Below are 22,394 nucleotides of genomic sequence, written 5' to 3'. Positions count from 1 at the left end.
GGCTTCAATTTTCAAAGCAAATTTATAAGCCTGTATATGTCACAATATTTTCAGCAAATTGGATCTTAGAGAAGCTTGTTTCCAGTTCTTATATCACTGTCTTATTAGCGATTTCCTTATCTGCTGATGAATTAACTAAAGCTTTACTTGATTAATCAGGGGGCCACTGTTAATAGGTAGAGCAAGGAGTGTGTTAAATGTTTACCAATTCGTTCTGCTTACTTCCATTGTTACCTGCATACTGTATCATTAGCTGCCAAATCCAGTTGATCAGTGTGCTAAGCAGTATGGGTCGGTTCTCAACCAGTTCTCAAAATTCCAGAAAAATCTAATAATCGACCTTATAAACTGGTATGAGCCTGCTCAAGCACACCACTAAGTTGGCCTATACATTTTTAAAAGCTCTTTTTACTTTCCTGTACTGTTGAAATACAAAATGCAAAAAGAAAATGACTAACAATTGCCATTGTTCGTCATGAGACGCATTTTTTCATCATCACCATTACAATAATAATAATTGTCTGCTGCTTCCTTAAATATTTGAAGAATACATCTGTATGGTGTGTTTTTTTTTCAAAATTACACTTCCCTTTGAACCAGTTCTATCAGTCTAAGTGTTGCTCATAAGTAAGACTAATTCATAGCTTACAACTATGTCTGAGTTTCAACACCAAAATGCATAGGAAGCTCTATCCAGTCTGGATGGATCTGGTTCTGTGCTTTTAATACCAGCTCCAGACAACACACTGTTCAGATTGACATGGAATGTTTTATGTTTTTAATGAAAAAATGCACCAATAAAACATATACTCAAAAAGAAAATGGACTAACTGAAGGAAACACTGATCACAATAGGATTTTAAAACATCCAGTTTGATCTGTACTTCTAGACCAACTCTTAGATTTTTACAATGGTAGCATGCAGTATTTTAAAGATGTATATAATATGAAATGGAAATTGTAACAATGTAATAAAATATATGAAGATTTTTTTAAAAAAATAACCCAGCTTCATATGTGAAATTTCTCAGAGGAAGGAGTGCAATTCAAGATACTGGAGGAACACCACATCCAAAACAACAACAGAAAAAAAAGAATTGACATCCAAATCTGCTGAATGTTTCTTACAGCTATTAAAGGACGGGGCACCCTGCCTTGTGTCAGATTTGATAGCCTTAATGCAATCGGTAATTACTCCAGATGCAATTTCTTCCCATTTGCTTAGCTTTCTCCCTATGTGCCTTCCAGATTATCCATAGTTGCTGTACATGTTTTTGAAGAGAGCTGAGGGAGAAAAGGAGGAAGCACTGATAAATACATTCAATCCTACTCGTTTTCTAGTAAAAAGGACTTGAAGGGCTTATTTCAGATTCTTCCATTATCTGGTCTTTTTGCATTCAGAAGCTGCTTTCAGGACACCTAACTTGATGGTATTGATGGAAACCAAGAATTAGGGTCTGGTATAAGATGCAGGTTCAAGTAGAAGACTTCAACTTCTCCTACCAGTTTCTGTGAAAGTAACAGACTTGGAAAATTGGTGGACTGAAGATCTGGCCATTTTTACTTTGTAGGAGAAGGTAGACATTAGGACACTAATCCAGATCAAGCTCCTGAACTCTCAGGTGGGCTGCTAGACAGCATCTTTCAAGGCAGACATAATTTTCAACTGTAGAAATCTTGATTGAAAGAAAATTCTGATTGAATGCCTATAGTTTTCTTTTTTTTCAATCTTTTTCACACATTTTCTTGTTCAGGAAAAACGTGTCTAATGTATATTGGTTTGATCCTATTACACATGCATTTTAAATGTCTTATGAATCATTTGTGAAACTTCCCATTCTGTTTATTCTTTGTTATTATCATTCGGCAATTTTCTTTTTCCTGTTTATATCTTCCCACACCCAGTCCAATTTGTGCTCAAGGAACTTCCTCCCTTCCTTGTCTTACATGGTAGCTTGTATAATCAGTTCTGCCATAAACTGAGGTCTGGGTGAGCAGTTTGACAATGTGCAACAGTCTCTTTTGTTCCTGTCTTTTGCCTGATGTCCATCCCATCCCTTTGAACTTATTTCAGTGAGATTCCTCTATGATGGAGCTGCCATGGACAGGAAACTACGGTCGCCGGCACAATATTTAATTTAAAACTTCTTGCTGGGCTTTTCAACATCTGGGTGGAGTTGAGTAGGTAGAACCTTCTCATGACCATTCACCAGGTCCCATGACTTTCTACTATTGTCCACACATAGGAGTTCCTGACTTGTCCTGCAGCATGAAACTGTCTGTCCCTCATGATATTGTAAGCTAGCCAGAGTTGCTTGATAGTGAGAAGGGCACCATATACATTTAATAAATAAATAGCATAATAAATGAATAGCATAATGAAAGAAAGAAAGAAAGAAAGAAAGAAAGAAAGAAAGAAAGAAAGAAAGAAAGAAAGAAAGAAAGAAAGAAAGAAAGAAAGTTCTATTGTCTGTCTCTTGCCTGTCTGTCTCACACATCTCTGATACAAGGGGTGGTCCTTGTTTGACCATATTGATTCTTGACCAGTGACCCAAGAACAGCGATGATTTAAGGACTTCCAAATGACTAATTTCTCTCTGCTAACAAGAAATAGATGGGATTGAAAGAAAAGGGCTGTAGCACTTCATGCGAAAAGCAGAAGGAAATTGGGGGGAGGGGAGGAGAGAGAGATCTGCTTGGTTGTTACCAATAACCAAGGAGTCACTTTACACATAATTTTTTTTAAAAAAATCTGATATTTCTGTCCATAGGTGGCAACTTGATAGGATAAATGTTTGCTGCAGAACTAAGCATGCACCTGTTCACTGGTGACATGAAAAAACAAGAGGCAGCTGACATGATTCATATCCATGCAAAAAGACAGATTTACAATCTGATTTAAAAGTCTTCTGTGAATCAACCTTTGTTCTGGATGGCAGGTTCATTTCATTTTCTTGGCGGCAATAGGGAATTGCTTTACCATTGCCTCCTCCCAAGTATTTTATCCAAGTACTAATTAAGCCCACATTCACAGGAACCTATTTATATTTCAGTTTCTGACTTTCAAGTGTCTACCCCTTGAAGAGGTTCAGATCAATGGTGGGAATCAAAAAAATTTACTACGGTTCTGTGACTTGGTGGGCGTGGCAGGGGAAGGAAACTGTAAAATCTCCATTCTCACCCCACTTCAGGGAAAGTATACTCTAAAATCTTCATTCCCTCCCCACTCCAGGGGAAGATGGTTACAAAATCCCCATTCCCTCCCAATCAGCTGGGACTTGGGAGGCAGAGAATAGATGGGGCGGGGCCAGCCGGAGGTGGTATTTACTGGTTCTCAGAACTACTCAAAATTTGCACTACCGGTTCTCCAGAACTGGTCAGAACCTGTTGAATGCTACTTCTGGTTCAGACATACTTCATTTATCTGCGGCAACATGTGCAATTTAGCTTTACTTTCACATCCTGTTTAAGAAATAAGATAGTTTAGGGGTATCTTTGTAATATTTGGCCATACTGTACTATGGGCATGACTAGAAAGCTGTAGGATCTCCACATGTGATGTAAGTCCTAGGCATCTGAGTCTGTACCTTTGACTGGTCAACAGACAGTTTGTTCTCTTCCTTGCTACTACAGGTAGTCGTCAACTTACAACAATTCATTTAATGACCATTCAAAGTTACAGTGGCACTGAAAAAAGTGTGATGACCATTTTTTCACACTTATGACAATTGCAGCATCCCCATGGTCACGTGATTTACATTTGTATGCTTGATAACTGGTTCATATTTACAATACCTGCAGTGTCCTGGGGTCATGTGATCATCTTTTGCGACCTCCTGACAAACCAAGTCGATGGGGAAGCCAGATTCACTATGTTACTAATTTAACAATTGCAGTGTCGTAAAATGGGGCAAAACTCAGTTAACAAATTTCTCATTTAGCAGCATAAATTCTGGACTCAATTGTGGTCGTAAGTCGAGGACTACTTGTACTAAAATGTCAAGACAGCAAGGACACTTGATTTTAAAAAAACTTCCACTGTGGTCACTACAGCCCTTAGTATTCTTGATGGGGGTTAATTAAGTCCTTGCTATATCCAGCAGACAGTCTGGCTACTAAGGCTGGATTGGGGAAGGAGTAGATGTGGGGGAAATTCTTGCCCAGCCTGGGACAACAATCCCTTTGTGTTCTGTTTCAACCCTCTAGTATTTTCACCCACTTTCATTTGCCAGGAATTGTGCGTTGCTTGGAATGTTTGCAAACTCGCTGCAGGAGACCTTTGCAGGACAGGGAGTGTTAAGACTAATCACAGTGGGCAGAGAGGTTAGTTAGTAGCTAGAGGTGATGAACTGGCAGGGCAATTTCTCAGACTTTGTTTAACCGCAGTGTTCAGATTTCATAACTAACTCTCCCCAACTCTCTGGGTGTCAGTATTCCATGTATGGCTCAAAACAATTGATGAATTAAATGATCTCCAACATTGGTATGAATCAACCCGAGTTATTCGTTTGAGACAGATTGTTGTTCCAATGTATTTACAGCTACTTGATACACAAGTTAAATTGAGGAGACGTTCTGTGTCCACCAGATTGTCAGGCAAAAATCTTTACTTGCAGAATTGCTGTGGGTTGAGTGGCCCAGTAACCAGCTACCCAGGAACAACAACCTTTATTATGAAGCACTTTGTTGTTTTTGATGTTCAACCTTTTGGGCAACAATCCTCCCCAGCTTCATCTAAGCCAGTGGTTCTCAACCTGTGGGTCGGGAGCCCTTTGGGGGGTCAAACGACCCTTTCACGGGGGTCGCCTAAGACCATAGGAAAACACATATTTTCGATGGTCTTAGGAACGGAGACACCAATTTTATGGTTGGGGGTCACCACAACATGAGGAACTGTATTAAAGGGTCATAGCATTGGGAAGGTTGAGAACCACTGATCTAAGCCAATGATGGCAAACCTTTTAGACCCCGAGTGCCCAAACTGTGCATGCGCACACACCCAAATTGAAAGGTGCACATGCGAACGCATGCATGCACAGACATGTGAGAAGGTACCCATGACATGGACATGTGCACAAACATGCATGGACATGCACACATGCACAACAGAGACCCAAAGATTAGCTAGCAGGCAGGAGACGGGGCATTACAATGCTGGCAATCTGGCAAAAGGTAAGATCTTTTTCATTCGTGAGCTTCTGTTTCATCATTTACAGGGAAGCAGAAGCTCATGAAAGAAATGACATGGAGATCTGATCTGGGGCGACGGTGCACGTGTCAGCAGAGAGGGCTATGCATGCCACCCCTGGCATGCATACCATATGTTTGCCATCATGGATCTAAGCCTTCTGAATGTATCCGCAGCATGGATTATTTTCCTTGTCACTGAAGTCTCAACTCCCAAAATACAGCCTCCAAAAGCTTGTCTTACCTTCTTTGTAGAGTACAGGTAGTCCTCAACTTACAATAGTTCATTTAGTGACCGTTCAGAGTTACAATGGCACTGACTGCTTTTCACACTTACGATCATTGCAGCATCCCCATGGTCACATGACCAAAATTCAAATGCTTGGCAACTGGTTCATATGTATGACAGTTGCTGGTCATGTGATCACCTTCTGTGACCTTCAGACAAGCAAAATCAGAATGGGGGAAGCCAGATCAACAACTTTGTTACTAATTTAACAACTGCGATAACTCACTTAACAGCTGTGACAAGAAAGGTTGTAGAACGGGGTAAAATTCACTTAACAAATATCTCCTAAAAACATAGATTTTGGGCTCAATTGTGGTGATAAGTCAAGGACTATCTGTATAAGTCTTATTCTGAACTCCCCATTCAGAAGAAGTAATCAAATATAAAAATTTAAAAACTATACTTTATGGACCTGGGGCACAGCTACACAGTATACCTAAGCTGCAGCCCCCTGGTTGCTAGTAGCTTTCAATACATTCCTTACCAGAGGTGGTATTCAGCAAGTTCTGATCAGTAGCGGAAATTTTGAGTAGTTTGGAGAACCAGTAAATGCAACCTCTGGCTGGCCATGCCCCCATCTATTCTTTGCCTCCCAAGTCCCAGATGATCTGGAGGAAATTGAGATTTTGCAGTATCCTTTCCCCTGCCACGCCCACCAAGCCACGCCCACAGAAACAGTAGTAAAAAAAATTGAATCTCACCATTGTTCCTTACCCCAACATTTCAATAACAATTTTGCAAATTTTAGTGTTAGAAACTCACTTTTCAAGCTGTATCCTATAGCTGTGCTCTGTTCTGAGGCTTTTGGTGCTACTTCATTGCTGTGGCAGACACAAAATCCATGTTGGGTCCCAGAGTGGTTTAAATTTCCTTGTGTTGGCTGCAGTAATAAAGGATGGATGGGTGGATAGAGAACAGAAAGACGTGTCTATTTGCTCTTTTCCCAGATTCCCTTCCTGAGAAACTGCCATCTCTCTCACACTTCACGTCGGTGTATTTTTAGAACCAGGAACCCTTAAAAAGGCCAGCCTATTGATTTCCATCCATCCTAGCCCTCACGTACCAGCTTTTCCGTTTTAGAATTATATTCTGGTCTTCTTAGTAACATGACCTCAGCATCAATATTCCTATTATCTCCCATGCTTGTGTTCTGAAATAAGCCAGATCCCTGCAGGGCCTTTGGCCACAACCAAAACATGTCTGGCGTTTTAGTTTTTCACCGGATTGTCAGCAATAACACGCTGTTCGGTTTGTACACCATAAAGATGGCTAGGAACAGAAGGTCGGCAAAGAGGCCCCTTCTAGAGAGCTTTAGCGTTTACTTTTTAAGACTTTCAGTCTTAAGACTTTCAGTCCTGTAGCTCTTGATTTATATAATGGATGGAAGATGCAAACCATTGTCAGCCTAACTGCTGCACAAGACATAAATAAGCTTCTGCTTTGTTCTGTGAGGGGAAAGGCATGTTGGTGATCCCTAGATTCTGAGCCAGGGAGCCTTCAGGTTTTGTTTTGTTTTTAAAGCTGTATTAAAGTTTTTAGAACCATTTCTATTTTTTTAAATTTTTATTTTGTGCACTAATAGAGTTGGGCAGCTTGCCCTGGCTATGAAGCAGCTGAGTCTTTTTTTTTTTTTCTGGAATCACACATCTGTTCTCAGCTGCAGTGCAATCTGGGGGAAAGCCCTGTTTTGTTTAAGGAGTTGAGACAATGTGCTAAAAGCATGTCTGCATTTGTTGCAAGCATTTTTACCCTATGGATCCACGTAACTGAAAAGCTGCTTGTTTGTCAGATTTATATCTAGTCTTTCATTTAGGAGCTTCCTCCTTCCCTCCCTCCCTCCCTCCTTCCCTTCTGCTATTTTCCCCCCTTATAACAACAATCCTATGAGATAAGTTGGACTGAGAAAGAGTGTCTGGCCTAAAGTAAACTTAACAATGGCTGAGGGTGGGGCCGAAGTATCCCTAATCGTAGCCTACTCTCCTCCCCACTACACTACACTGGTTATCTAATTTAAGCTATTAAATAAAGCATATAAGCAAATATTATCCTCATGTCTCTCGCCAGAAAATTCGCTACTACAAATGAGGTGAACAAGATGTGTGGGTGAGTTGTTAAGGCGCCAGGCTAGAAAGCAGGAGATCATGAGTTCAAATCCCACTGTAGCCATGAAAGCCGGCTGGATGACTTATACCAATCACCAAGGGATGGTGAATTCTAGTCCTGCCTTAAGTGTGAAAGCCAACTGGGTGACTTTGGGACAATCACCAGGAGACGGTGAGTTCTAGTCCCACCTTATCCCCGAAAGCCGTCTGGGTGACTATCTTACTCCTTATATTATATACTTACAAGCTACATTTATCTGCTTCCATGTAAAGCTTGTGTAGATTCACATTAAGACCAGTGCTGCAGTGTTAAGAAATAATATACATGTTACTGTGAAAGTCCGAAATCTGGTAAATGTCGACATTCACCGGTGAATGAAAGTCCGAAATCTGGTGAATGTCGACATTCACCTGTGAATGTCGACATTCATATAGTCGCTTGGTGTATGTCCTTATCCTCTCGACACCTTTACCCTAATACCCTTACCCTAATACCTCGGCTCCTCGCTTCCTTTTAAGCGTCTTCTATTCGCGGACTTCTTTTTTTTTTAAACCTGCGATCCTGCGCGGTTAGAACGAGTAGTTTCCAGGACCGCGAATTGAAAAGCAAAAGTAAAGCGTTATGCTGACTCGTTATATATGTCACCGTGAAAGCCCGAAATTGGTATGTGTCGACATTCACCGGTGAATGTCGACATTCACCAACATTCACCGGTGAATGTCGACATTCACCAATTTCGGTCTTTCACAGTGACATACAGACACAATGGAATTATCAGACATGAGAAAGAGTGCATCAGATATTTTCCAGGAGATGTAATTCATACACTAAAGAAGAATATTTGTAGCTCAGAGTTGAAATGAGGGGTTCTTGGTGCTCTCTAAGTTTGATTGCTTTCTTTTCTTTTCTGGTTTAACATTTTTATTGAGTTATGAGACAAAATAAGATACAAAATACAAAAATAAATACGAAGAGGGGGAAGAGAAGTGAGGAAAGATAGGGGAAAAAATTGACTTCCGACTCCCTCTGCTGCCTTAAAATAAGACATTAACATCAAATCACAACTTTTTTGTTTTTTTCATAATCATATAAAAAAGCCATTTCTATAAAGATCTATCAACCTAATTGGTAAAACCCAAAATCAAAATTTCATTCTTTTCCACTTCAAGCACAAAGTTCAGAAACGGTCTCCATGTGGAAACAAAAGTACTTATATTCTTCTCTTTAATCCAAATAGTCAATTTTGCCATTTCAACCACACTGACGATGTTGTCAAGTTTGGATAATGCAGCATCTGCAAGAAAACAATCAAGCTCAAGGAGCATCAAGGACCCCAGTTATCTTAGCTATGTGCAGGGGTGTCCAAACTTGGGAACTTTAAGACTTGTGGACTTCAACTCCCAGAATTCCCCAGCCAGCCATGCTGGCTGGGGAATTTGGGAGTTGAAATCCACAAGTCTTAAAGTTCCCAAGTTTGGACACCCCTGGCTATGTGTATGTGTAAAGAAATAATATTAGTGGCTGAAGTTGCTCATCTTACCTTTTGGCTCTTCCTTTTGAGATACTTTTGAGCAAGCATAGATGTTCTGGGGAGGGATAACTTCAAGAGGACTCAATTCTGAGCAACATCATCTCTTTGGAGCAGAATAGCAGAATCTCTTTTCTCCTTCTCTTCTGTTTCATGACTGGATAATTGGTGTATCACTGACCTGCATCAGAGGTGGGTTGTTCCCGGTTCGGCCCAGATCGGGCAAACCGGTAATAGTTGCAGTGGGAGGCTCCGCCCACCTGTCTGGATGCTCCTGCGCATGCACAGAAACTTCTGCACATGTGCAGAAGCGTCACACACGCACAGAAACGCATGTGGGAAGCACGCCCGAACTGGTAGTAAAAAAATTGGCAACTCACTACTGACCTGCATCATTACAAGTCCTCTTTGCCCTCTAAATGAACTTTTCCTTCAGTAGCATTAATACATGGAGAAATCAACCTGACTGAAAGAACTGTTTGATACCTAAAGATATCTGGGGCATATATTGCAATACTGCTAAAGCCAGTGACGTGCAGTCAGGTGAGGCAAGTGAGGCACAGCCTCACCACTCTCATCATGAAAAAAAAAAGTAAAAGGAAAAACCTGAGCTAGTTGCTGCCTCACCGTGGATGACTCTGCTTAACCTCACTGGTGCTCTCCCTCCCCAAGTGTAGTGACTTCCTCCCCAGGCCCCCATTCATTTCTCTCTCTCACACACACAGCTGGATAAAACTATATAAAAATCTAGCCCAGCTTCACTGATTACAAGTTTGAAAAGGCAACGTGGCTCCACCTGCAATCAAACTACACTTGGGGAGGGAGAGCACAAGCGAGCACTGAGGAGACCACAGGAGGAGGCAGGAAGCCAGGCAAAGAGCCATGCTGTAGTACACACACTTCCCCCCAGCCTCTTTCTTTTGGAAGGCTCAGCTCGGCTCCCCTCCGGCTTCTCTGCCTCTCCTCTCACCCCAGCCTGCCAGCAGGAGGTGGTGGGTGGGCTTTATTGTGTTCCAGGCATTTCCCACCCAGACAGCAGGCTGCATTTGCAATGGTGGAGGTGTTTGGGAAAGGCAGCATGGGAATAGGGGGGGGGGATGGCAGAGGAGCTGCTTTCAAGCCACTGGAAAAGATATCCAATCCAACTTTTGTGTGTGTGGGGGGGGGGTTGTTTGAGAGTGAGTGAGAGAGGGAAGGGGTAGGAGAGATAGTCCAATCCAACTTCTGTGTGTTTGTGTGTGTGTGTGTTTGAGAGAGGGGGAGGAAGGGAGAGAGGGAGGAAGGAGGGGAAGGAGAAGAAAAAGAAAAAGAAAGAAGGAGCAAAGGAGAAAAACAAATGCTGTCGCTTTAAATTGGAACTGAGCATGCCTGGCTGTGGAATTCTGGGAGTTGAAGTCCACAAGTCTAAAAATATTTGAAACCCAGCACTGTGTCAGTGCCTCAGGAGTCATAAACCTCACCGCACGTCACTGGCTAAGGCAGTATTCTTCACTTACCCTGGCAGTCACAGGCCAGTTTATTTTCCTGCTACCAGGATTACAGGATATGACCCTGGACTTTGTAGGAGAAATTAACCCAGTTGCAACGCCAGCAGCTCCCATTTGATAGTAGTTCCTTGTGATCAACTCCAGCTCTTTTTATCTAGCACACTGCCTTTCTATTTACTGGCTTCTCCATTTTTTGGCACTGCCCAGAATCTTCTTGTGGCAGCTGAAAGGAATGGGGAATTTATTTATTTATTTATTTATTCAATTTATAGGCCGCTCCCTCTCCACAAAGGGACTCGGGGCGGCGTACAATTCAATATACAAATAAATGACGAGGAGGAGGTATATACAAAAACATTTTACAATACATAAATAAATAATCATGAGTTAAAACAACACAGTAAGATTAAAACAATTAAAATACCCAAAAAGTCAGAATTAATTTAAAATTTAAAATTGTCTAGGGGGATTAGAGAATGTAGTTATAATTCAAGCCAGGCCGGCTAGTTGGAACAGGTGGGTCTTGAGTTTCGTGCGGAAGGAGCGGCGATCGGTAGCTGTCCTAATGTCGGGGGGGAGGTCATTCCAGAGGGCTGGGCCCATCACAGAGAAGGCCCTACCCCTTGGCGCCGCCCTCTGGTATTGCTTAGTGGACGGCACCCGGAGGAGTCCCTCTCTGTGAGAGTGAATTGGTCGCAGGGATGTATGGGGCAGGATACGATCCCGCAAATAACTAGGTCCTGTGCCATGGAGCGCTTTAAAGATGGTGATCAACACCTTGAAACGTCTCAGACTTTGAAGTCTCAGACTTTGCATATGATATAAATAAAGGGCTTTCAACTAGTTTCTCTAATAACCACTCACTGAGAGCCACTCTAGTCATTCTTTCTCTCATGCAGATTGAATCTGAAATTGCTTTGCTTTAGTTACTGAAACTATTATATCAGTAGAGCTCTCAAGAGGACAAATGTAATATTGCCAGAAGACAGATGTAATATTGCCAGGGCAGAGAGCTGTATTATATCAGACGTTCTTGGATTGCAAGGTTGTTCGGCTAAATGACATTCTATTATGATAAGGCACCATCAATTATCCATCATTAACATAATAATGAAGAGGTTCCTGCTTCTCTAGTATGACACTTCCTTCTCGTCCTATGCGGAACCATAGCTTGTGGCAAGGTGAACTTGGTTCCATCTTGCACTTTGTTCGGAAACCAAGTTTTCAAAAGGAACTTCTCCTACCACTTGTTCCTTCCAAATTTCATAAAAGTGAATTGTTCTTGGGTACCAAAATACCGTAACCGTATTTAGGCCAAGGCAGAAAAAAATAATAATGATTAGATAAGTAACTGACGCAAAAATACAGATTCTAATCCTATTAAGGAGATTTGTAACTACCAAAGACTGTACTTGGAGAAAAAGTTGTTGTTCCAGAAAGGTTGTTTTTCTTGGATGAAGATGTAGAAAGCACTTGAAGAAGAAGAAATGAAAAATCAATACACTGTACCAAAGAATTAAGGCAAGAGGGACCACGTTGTTCATTAAAAAGGGAATAGTTAATAGCTCAATTTAGACGGTAAAAGAAAGGAACAGTTTGAAAAGAGATGGTAGTAGGGTAGGAAATTCTATGACCCTATGAAATGAACATAGCTGCATGAGTTGTGCTAAAATACTTTTCCATCACAGCTGGTAGTTATAGGTTGCTTTCAGGCTGGTTTTTTTAACATTACCAAGCAAAACGATAACCATACAACAATTCCACTTTCCCCTCCTTAATGGTTTTGTTTCTTCTTAATAACAAAATGGTAGAAAAAAAGGTCATAAATGGTCATAAAACAGAGGTCATAAATGGAAGACAGGATCATCTTTAAGATAATTGCACAATGGAAATATCTTGGTTCAGAAGCCACCCATGGAAAGATCACAGGACTGAAGTTTGAATGGGTCCAAAGAATCGCTGTTAAATGGTACAGCCATCTCTTGTGCTGCCTTGGTAGGCAAGTGGTCACCTGTGTGATAACAACAGGATGTGCATCAGTTGCAAGAACTCAAACAGTGAAGACTATCTACAGACACATTACAACCCAGTAAAACTCATAACATGGAGGAAGAAATTGTTTCATCTAATTAGGACTGTGTTGTCTAGGCCAAAGTCAGCATCCCTGTAATCTATAGTATGTTGCTAAACTTTCCCTACTTAAATCTAACCACAGCATAAGCATATCCTGGCAATAACCTTTTACCATGTTGGTGCCTTCATCTTATCTTATCCTGGGAGCAAAACACATTAGGTTTTTTGTTAGTTATTCTAGTGTACAAGCATTCTTTTCTTGACACTATCTGAGGGCAGCCTCAAAGTGTACAAATGTGTTAGGCTTTGTGACCTATTACTTTGGAAATAAGTCATATGATGCATGGATCAGAGGAAACAAGAGCTAGATAGGAATGGGTAGCAGCAGTGGTGGGATTCAAAAAAAATTCTACCGGTTCTGTGGGCGTGGTTTGGTGGAGATGGCTTGGTGGGCGTGGCAGGGGAAGGATACTGCAAAATTCCTATTCCCTCCCCACTCCTGGGGAAAGGATACTGCAAAATCCCCATTCTCTCCCCTCTCCTGGGAGAAAGATACTACAAAATCTCCATTCTCATCCCACTCCAGGGGAAGGATACTGCAAAATCCCCATTCCCTCCCCATCCCACTAACCTGCTTTCCAGCTCCGTTCTCCTGTGCAGGGCAACAAAAGAAGACCCAGCAGATCAGCTGGGACTCAGGAGGCAGCAAATAGATCTGGGACAAGGCCAGCCAGAGGTGGTATTTGCTAGTTCTCCGAACTACTCAAAATTTCTGCTAGCGGTTCACCAGGAAAATTTAAGGTTGTGGTGATACAGTTTTCTGCTAGCTGATGGATGGGTGAGAAGATTTCACAAGAGCAGTGGGGAAAGTTTATGATGAATGAAGGCGAATATATGTGTCCTAGTATAATGTTGCAGGATCCAATCTGGCTCAGTCACTGGGACCAGAGGTTTTGTCTTCCGGATTTTAGGACTCATGCTGGAGTGACCGACCCAGATTGGATCCTGCAAAGTTTATGATGATAATCCTCTTCAATTTAGTCTTTTTTTGATCATTCCTATAACATAATGTCCAAATTATAGGAATACTCATCAGACCAGTAGTGTTGGGAACTCCAGCATCAAAATTTCTTCATCCCTTAATTGGCTTACACTTAAACTTAAACTGAACTCCTCCTTTAAAAAAAATAGAACTATATATAACCACAATGTCTTGATATTTTAAAACTACATCTGGAAAGTAGGAGGAGACTTGATTGCATAGGGTTAATAAAAATGAGATGGAAGAAATATAAAATATGAATAGCTTATTTACCATGCAGTTAACTGCTTAAGAGGTACCCTGTTTCCCTGAAAATAAGACCCCCAGATAATAAGCCCAATCGGGCTTTTGAGCGAATGCGCTAAAATAAGCCCTCCCCCCCAAATAAGCCCTCCCTGAAAATATTGTAACACAGCGGCAGCCATAAAGTGACCACACTCGCCGCCTCCTATCCCTCGAAAATAATAAGACCTCCCCGAAAATAAGGCCAAGTGCTTATTTCAGAGGTCAAAGAAAATAAGATCCTGTCTTATTTTTGGGGAAACATGGTAGGTTAACCAGGCATCTTCCCTTATTCCTTATGTTTTACTTCAGCTGAGCATCCCCCATTATTTGCACTTAAGTCACACACATTCATTTACAGGGACTACATATTTTGGTTGTTCACCCACATCTTATAAAATTCCTTATGTATAGGCAGTAGTCAATAGATTTCTGCAATGATCACAGCCTTTTACTCTGCTTATACTTAGCCATTCATAAAATCTGTGGAATTATGCTTTAAAAGCATTCTAAAGCCTCAGTTCAGAAAATGTATAAATGTTTGTAAATAATCAGTAATGGAAAGATTTTGTATGGGTGTTGTTATAGCCATCATATCAGCTATCATTGTTTGATTCCTGGAACATTCACTTCATGTTATTACAATTATCTTAACTCTTTAAAAAAAACTATTTTCCCTGACCGCTTTGATGATGGACGTTTCAGGAAATGGGGGACTTTTGTGTATTGCAATGTCCAGTGTGTTTCAAGATGGAGGTGCTCTTCATTTTATTTGTGGGAAAATTAAACCTGGACTCTGGAGGTTGAAACTGATCAAGTGTACAAATAATATGCAGAAAGTGTTGATAAAATGGGTGAGACCTTCAGTGGATTATGGGAAGCAGGAGGGCCCCTGATATCTGCTTTCCCCAAGGTTTCAGTAAATGAAAAAGGATTAAATGTTGAAAAATCACCTCAGATCCGTAAAGGAATACTTATCTGATAATTATATAAATAATTTGTTTATCACGCAAACAAACATAAGGACTAAACAGTAGCAAACAAGACCAGGAGGAACTTCAGCCTGCAATAATCACGCCTTTTGGTCATGAAGAACCTACAACTTTCTTAGCGCCTCCTCCATCACTCAAAGTTTCAAGATATTTGCCTTCTGTTCCTGTTCTAAACACAGTGGACATTGTGTTTCAGTGTCAGGCTGTTTACTTAATGAGTGCTAGTTGCATTTTGGAAAACTATGACTGGCACAATGCCTCACACACAAAAGAGGCTCCTTGCCAGTATTAACAAATCATCACCTCTCTTGCTCTTCAAAGGTTGGCCTGGTTTTGTTCTTAAGACACTTTCCAAGTTTCACTTCTGCACAGGTACAGCTAACTTAGATGTTCTGCTAAAACCAGGAGAACATTTTTGCAACAAGTACTTACCTACAGTACATAGGAAAGATCATTAACTGGGTTGATTCAAAAAACATGTATAATTTGAGGACCAGAGTCTTGCCAAAATGGGCATTTTCAATTTGGCTGTACAGCACATGTATACTGCCTATTTTCCCAAGATAGTTTGACTAGCTGCTACACGAGCCCAGAAAAAGTTGAATGCAGTTGAAAGAATTGCTGAGCAGTGCTACACCTGCCCCCAGGTAACTCAAAGCACTTTTTTCCCTTCACGTCCAAAATAGTGCAGAGTACTGTACTGGGAAAAAATAACTATTCCAGCTGGGTCTAGAAGGGAGGGAGGGAAGAAAGAAGCAAGCAAGCAAGCCTAGTACTTTGCTGGTCTTGTCCCTGACAAGAGTAACAAGTTCTGATCAAACTCTTGTAAATCTCAAACCTGACCTTTTTTATGAGGTACTGAGTGCCATCAATCTAGTGTTTCCTTCAGTAGTTGGAAGCTCAGGTCAGTTTTCTCAAACCTGGACAGAACTAGCTTTGAACTAGCAGAGGTTTGTTGTGTAGAACAGTGAACGAACATTTTTGGATTTTGCAACATACAATGGTCGTCTTCAGGCTGATTTAAATGCATTGGGACTCATATTGCACAATCAAATGTGCCCAGGATTAGCCACAAATGATATCTCTGTATAAAGCAGCCTCACAGCCTATGAAAGTTACCAATCTAGATGGTTCTTGATTTACATGTTAGATTTACTAAGTATTACTTGGAAGATGCACATAGTAGGAGAATGTTTTATAAAATCTGTAGATGCCAGAAATTTGATGTGCAGCTCTTGGGCAGGACAAGGGCATCGGTCTTATTGTTAGCATGAATAAATCAGGATACATGGGGAAAATTTTTTGAAGGCACTCCTGTCTTCAGTTGAGAAGAGATACTTCTTTGAAGGCCACCTCTTATAGGCTTACCACTAATACGATAAGGGTTTAGAAGGGGAGACTTTGAAAATTAGAGCCTTTTGCCTTTGATGAAATTGAATTAACGCAGAATTAAGAAGGATTGTGCTCACAGCCTCCATTTCAGTTAGAGAAAAGAAGGTGACATTACTGTTTGCTCTTACAGCCTCTCAATGTAAGCCACAATAGGCAGTTAATCTTTTCAGCCTTTCTATTGTGTGTCCCTTCAAAACCTGGGATCTTTTAAAAATTAATTGGTATACTGTTTTTCCCTGCAAGCAAGTAATATATGCATGCAATGTTTAAATAAAAGACTCTAGATTAAGCAACTTGTCTACTGAAATACTGTTAATGTGAAAAAGCAAAAGTTAAGAGAAAGAGCCATGGTGGTGCAGTGGTTAGAATGCTGTATTGCAGACTAATTCTGCCTACTGCCAGTAGTTTGATTCTCACGGGCTCAAGATTGACTCAGCCTTCTGAGGTGAGTAAAATGAGGACCAGATTGTTGGGGGCAATAGGCTGACTCTATAAACTGCTTAGAGAGGGCTGTAAAGCACTATGAAGCGGTATATAAGTCTAAGTGCTATTGCTACTGCTAGGAAAATATTGTGATAAAGTTTTAAACTGCAGCCCACTACCTGCAATGAAATCTGTGGTGTTTTATAATGTTCTGGAAAGAAACATGTTTATTAGATATTTATAGAAGGAGAGGAGACATGGGCAGGGGGGAGAGAAACACGGTTGCTTCATTCCAAACTTTATACATTAGTTACTATGCAAAGCACCCTTGCTCTAATCATTACAGACTGCATTCAGATCTGCTCTGCTGACAGGTATCAATAAAGAAGAAATCAGGAAAGCATCCCTCCCTCAATTACAACAAACCCAACGGATAGCTTTTAGAATCCATATGAACGGACTTAATTATGGATGTTGGAATTCCAGAAGTGCAATACTAAATTCCCTAAGCCAGTTTCTTCACTGTCATAGGGGCATGATTGATCTCTGTGCTGTGGAGTGGTTACCTGAGGCCCCAAATTGGAAGCGGATTCTCCTGTCTTTCACAAACAGCCCACCATACCACAGATGTTATTCAAGATGAAGGCAAATTTAGCCTCTTTCCAAATCTTTCCCATCAGAGTCTTTGGTGAGGAAAGGGTTACTCCGTTAATAGCTAATATGCAAGCTCCCAAGGTGGCTGACTCCTCCTCATTTTCAACCTTGGAAAAGAGAGAGAAAGACAGTGGGAGTCAACCAGCCCTGCCCGGTGAAGAGATACTTAACAGCACAGAAGCTGGTCTCATTAACGCCTTTGGCGCTCTCCCAAGGAAAGAACAAGACAATATATTATACAAGTTAGAAAATTTAAAGAAATCCTTATTGGTCACAATGGACACAGCAGAACCGCTTATAGATCTGGTTTCCCCAATAATTGAGCCTCTCACTTGTCCCCCAGAGGACAAGGGATTACATGAATACAAGGTCATGGAAAATAGAAGCCAAGATCCAAAGGGGGTATTAGAGATCCCAGTAGAGATGGAGATGTTTTCATCCCTGTGTGAATATCCCATGACACCTTTAGCACCAAACCAAGAAACTGAGAATCGACCCACGTCAGAGCCACTATCTCAAAGAATGAAAGACGACCTAATAACGCCTTGTCCTACACCAGAGAAGAGGCATCGGAATGGCAAGCTCTGTTAGCTGGTGCTAAAACCTCTTACCCTGAACAAGTTCCTCAAGAGTCTACACATGACCTAGACGGGTCCTCCCTATTTTTAAAGAAGGCCAATTTGGTGTGCGATGACACCTCAATCCATGGTAACAACCAGACAACTTCCCTTTGTATAAATCAAGTTTCCAGATGAGCTGCAAAAGATGACCCACTTTCCCTTATAACCTGGAATATAGCAGGTTGGTCTGTTCCATCAAAAGACCAACTCTTTTTTGATTATATATCACAATTTGACATCCTCTTCTTGCAGGAAACCTGGGCCTCCACAGAGATTCAGTTAGATGGCTATTGGGTTAACTCAATCCCGGCTGTCCCAAGCAAGGTGGGGGGGGGAGATAAAGGGATATTGTGACATTAGTTAATACATCCTTGCAATTTAAATGTGTACCACTGCCACCTTTCCAGCCATGGGTTGTAACTACATTACTCTTATTTAAACAGGTGGAGATTTTGCTTTTTAATATGTATATTCCTCCACTTAATAAGAATAATGTGATTAACAAGATTTGGGACAGCATAGAAGATTTTAGCCAAATTCCCTAAAACTGCCATAATTAGGGGGGGGGGCTTAAATGCTAGAATGGGACCAAATGATCAATTATTATTTAATCATTTTAAGATTCACTATGATGAAAATGTAACAGGAGAATCTTCGCATTCCAGACAATTTAAAGACCCTAAAGCTAATTGGGCAGGTTTGTGTGTAAGACAAATGACTGTACGTTTGGATCTTTGTATACTTAACGGGTCCCCGTGGGGTGACTTTCCAGCAGAATATACTTATCGGGGAGCAGGAAGAAAATCTACAGTTGATTACTGGATAATATCATATGACCACCTGAAGTTCTTACAGAAGATTATGGTAGACTCTCGACTGGAAAGCAATCGTAATACAATACTCCTTACTCTCACATTGCACCAGAAATCTCTAAGGGCAGGCACAGCCTACCTACCCAGGTTAGAGACTCAAAATGCCCAGGTAAAAATTAAATGGAACGAGAAAAACGCTAAGGAAGTTACCAATTGGATGTTAGCCCTTGAAACCATAGAGCTACATACATCTCTACTAAGAAATAAGTGTGGAGGATCTTACCTAGAGGGGTTTGAATCCTTGATTTTAAATTTGAATTCGGTTCTCAGTAACAGATCACTAGCTCACTCCAAAAGGCCGGTTTCAAAGAACAAAAAATGGCTCGATAGAGATTGCGTGCAACTAAAATGGATATATAATATGGAATACAAGAAAAGTAAAAGTGCCCCCTTTGAGGATTACACTTACTATTTAAAGCAGCTGAAAGCACAATATAAGAACCTTCGAAAAGAAAAGAAAAGTGCGGCTCTGAAGGAGTCTTGGCATAGACTAATTACAGCAGTCAGGACAAAAAATACATCCCTTTTTTGGTACACCACCAGAGGATTGGGAAAACCTCCCCTACCCCCAACAAATCAGGTTCCGATTCATGCCTGGGAAGAGTATTTTAGGGAGCTTTATACAGATCCTGACTATGTAACCAAGGAGAGCCAAGCTAGTTTGGACCAAACTCCTTACTGGCCCCCTGTTACACCACAAGAGATATACCAGTTGATCGGAGCCCTAAAGGCTAATAAGGCACCCGAGGCTGATAATGTCCTGCCAGAAATAATAAAAAAGAACGCTAGTTGGTGGGCTCCACTTTTAGCATCACTGTTAATAAGTTAATAGTTAACTGTATGTCAAACACCTAAATTATGAACTTCAAGATTGGCTAATTTCAGGGGGAATAATCAAAGACGAACAAGCCGGTTTTAGAGAAGGAAGATCTACGGTGGATCATATCTTGGTACTCCACCATTTAGTACAAAAAAACATATATATAAAAAAATCCTCTCTTTTTGTGGCCTTCCTTGATTTTAAGCAGGCCTTTGATTCAATATCCAGGATCACCCTCTGGGAGAAATTAAAATGCACCACTATCGATAAACGCCTCCTCTTCCTCATACAAAAATTGTATGCCAATTCCACCTTGAAAGTGAGGTGCAATCCCCAAGGGAGTTTAACCGTTTTGTAAGGGTACAAAAAGGGGTACGGCAGGGTTGCATTCTGTCCCCTTCCCTTTTTAACTTCTATATCAATCCCCTGATCGATCTCTTAAAGAACCCTGATTTCCATCCTCCTAACCTAGCACAACGCAAAGTGCCAATTCTCTTATATGCTGATGATGCCGCTATCATTTCACAAACCCCTGTAGGACTGAAGAAAGCAATTAGGGCAACACTTGGCTATTGCAGGCAAAACAAGCTGGTCCTTAACTTTGATAAATCAAATGTTTTAGTTTTTGCTAAAAGACCAAGCCAATACTCCTGGAAAATAGAAGGACATAGTTTGAAACAGGTTAGAACATTCAGATACCTTGGGGTTGTTTTCCACTCGCAAGGGATATGGAAGGCACACCTGGATCATACATTGCAAGTAGGTCCTCAAATGCAATTAAACATTTCTTTTATACAGGTGGAGGTCAGTTAGTACCGGCTGCCTTAAAACTTTTTGAGGCCACAACATTGGCACAAATTCTATATGGGGCACAAACAGGAATCCATGCAAAGAAAGATTTGCTAGAAACCATACAAACCAAATTCCTGTGAGCCATCTTAGCTGCACCCAATGGAATTCCAAATGCCCAGTTAAGAATTGAGACAGGCATGCCTCAAATTCAGGTAAGAGCCTGGAAGATGATGATCATTCATTGGCTTAAAATGCATTTCTTTCCAGAGGGACTGTCCCCACTAACGTTGACTGACAATTTCCCCTCCCCCTGGAAACAGGCAATTGATCACAAACTGGGCTCTTATGGGTTCTCACCATTATTCTTAATGTCCCTTTGATCAAGCAAAGCAAATAGTAATTAATAGAGTGAAAGACATGGAGTTCCAAGAAGAACTAAATAGGTTGCCTCTCCACAGTAGGGACAGAATCAAACAGGGTGTGTGGGAATCGGCAAGATATCTAAATGACCTGATCTTCCCAAAACAAAGAATAGTCTTCTTCAGAGCCAGATTTAACATTCTTCCTTCAGCACTCCTCCAGGGCAGGTATAAGAGAACACCTATAGCAGAACGGGTTTGTATATGTGAAGGAGAAGTGGAAGATAATTCACATGTTGTATTACACTGCGAGCTATACAGAGCTTGTAGGTCTGCACATATTCTCCCCTTATTAGAAAGATTGCCAGGGAGGGCAGACAATTTTTATCTAGGCTTTCTCCTCCAGGACACTAACCCAGTTACTACGTATGCAGTGGCAAAGTTCTGTGTTGCTGCAATGTCCATAAGAAAAAAATTGGCTACAGAAGTATAGTTGTCATCTTGTACCAATTATCTGGACATATCTCTAACAATCTTTGGACCATTGTATTTACTCCTATACTTAACAGCGTTGCACCCAGGTAAACCAGGGAGTGACCCCAACAATCTGAGAACATGTATGTTATTTTCCACTTTTAACGTCAATACTTTTTAATTATATCTTAATGTCAGTACTTTTTAACATATTGTAAAAACTAATGTGTATTGCTGGTCTTTGACGGTAATAAAGATTTACTTACTGCTCTGCTGACAATAGGAAGCATGATAATGTAACTCCAGATTCAGAAAACCAAAGCCTCCCTCATTAACTGATAATTGCATTTTCTATAACGATATCTAGGAATTGAAGAAACCGATAGAATTTTTCTAAACAAAAAAGTATTTTTTTCTTATTTTTTTTCTTTTATGTACACCAAGAGCATATGCACCAAAGATAAATTCCTTGTGTGTCCAATCACACTTGGCCAATAAAGAATTCTATTCTATTCTAGGAATACCAATTCTGTATTGTTACGGAATCAGAGGTGGATTGCTGCCAGTTCAGCCTTGATAGGCTGAACCGATAGTAGCGGTGATGGGAGGTGCCATCCCACCCGCCCGGACTCTCTCCTGCACATGCACAGAAGCATCATGTGCGAGCAAGCACGGGAGCGCACCCGAACTGGTAGTGAAAAAATTAGCAACCCACCTCTGTACTGAATCCATTAAATATTTAGGTATCGGTGTACCAAAACTACAATGTAGTTAGCAACGTGTAATATAAATAAAATATAGAGAGAGGTTTCTTCAGATATTCATAGATGGGAGTCATTAAGCCTCATTCTTTGGGGATAGGTGAATTCTCTCAAAATGAATATTATTCTGAGAAAAATTCCTGTTTATGTACATGGAAATTATTTTCAGAAAAGGAAAAAAAAACCACTACAGCAGAATTGTGTGTGATTTATCAAAGTCACAAACCTTTGATGTTTTGTGATT

The 22,394-nt window shown here is 40.8% G+C and overlaps 1 protein-coding gene across 2 annotated transcripts in view; it reads left to right on the top strand.

Moving 5' to 3' along the window:
• The window catches only part of FRMPD1 (FERM and PDZ domain containing 1), a 76,548-nt gene that overhangs the window by 5,700 nt on the left and 48,454 nt on the right, over positions 1–22,394 (top strand). The window lies entirely within an intron of this gene.

The sequence above is a fragment of the Natrix helvetica genome (genome assembly GCF_964273705.1).
Source record: "Natrix helvetica genome assembly, chromosome: 2".
Classification (NCBI taxonomy): Eukaryota; Metazoa; Chordata; class Lepidosauria; order Squamata; family Natricidae; genus Natrix; species Natrix helvetica.
Note: the sequence above shows the minus strand (reverse complement) of the source record. Positions and strands in the feature narration are given on the sequence as shown.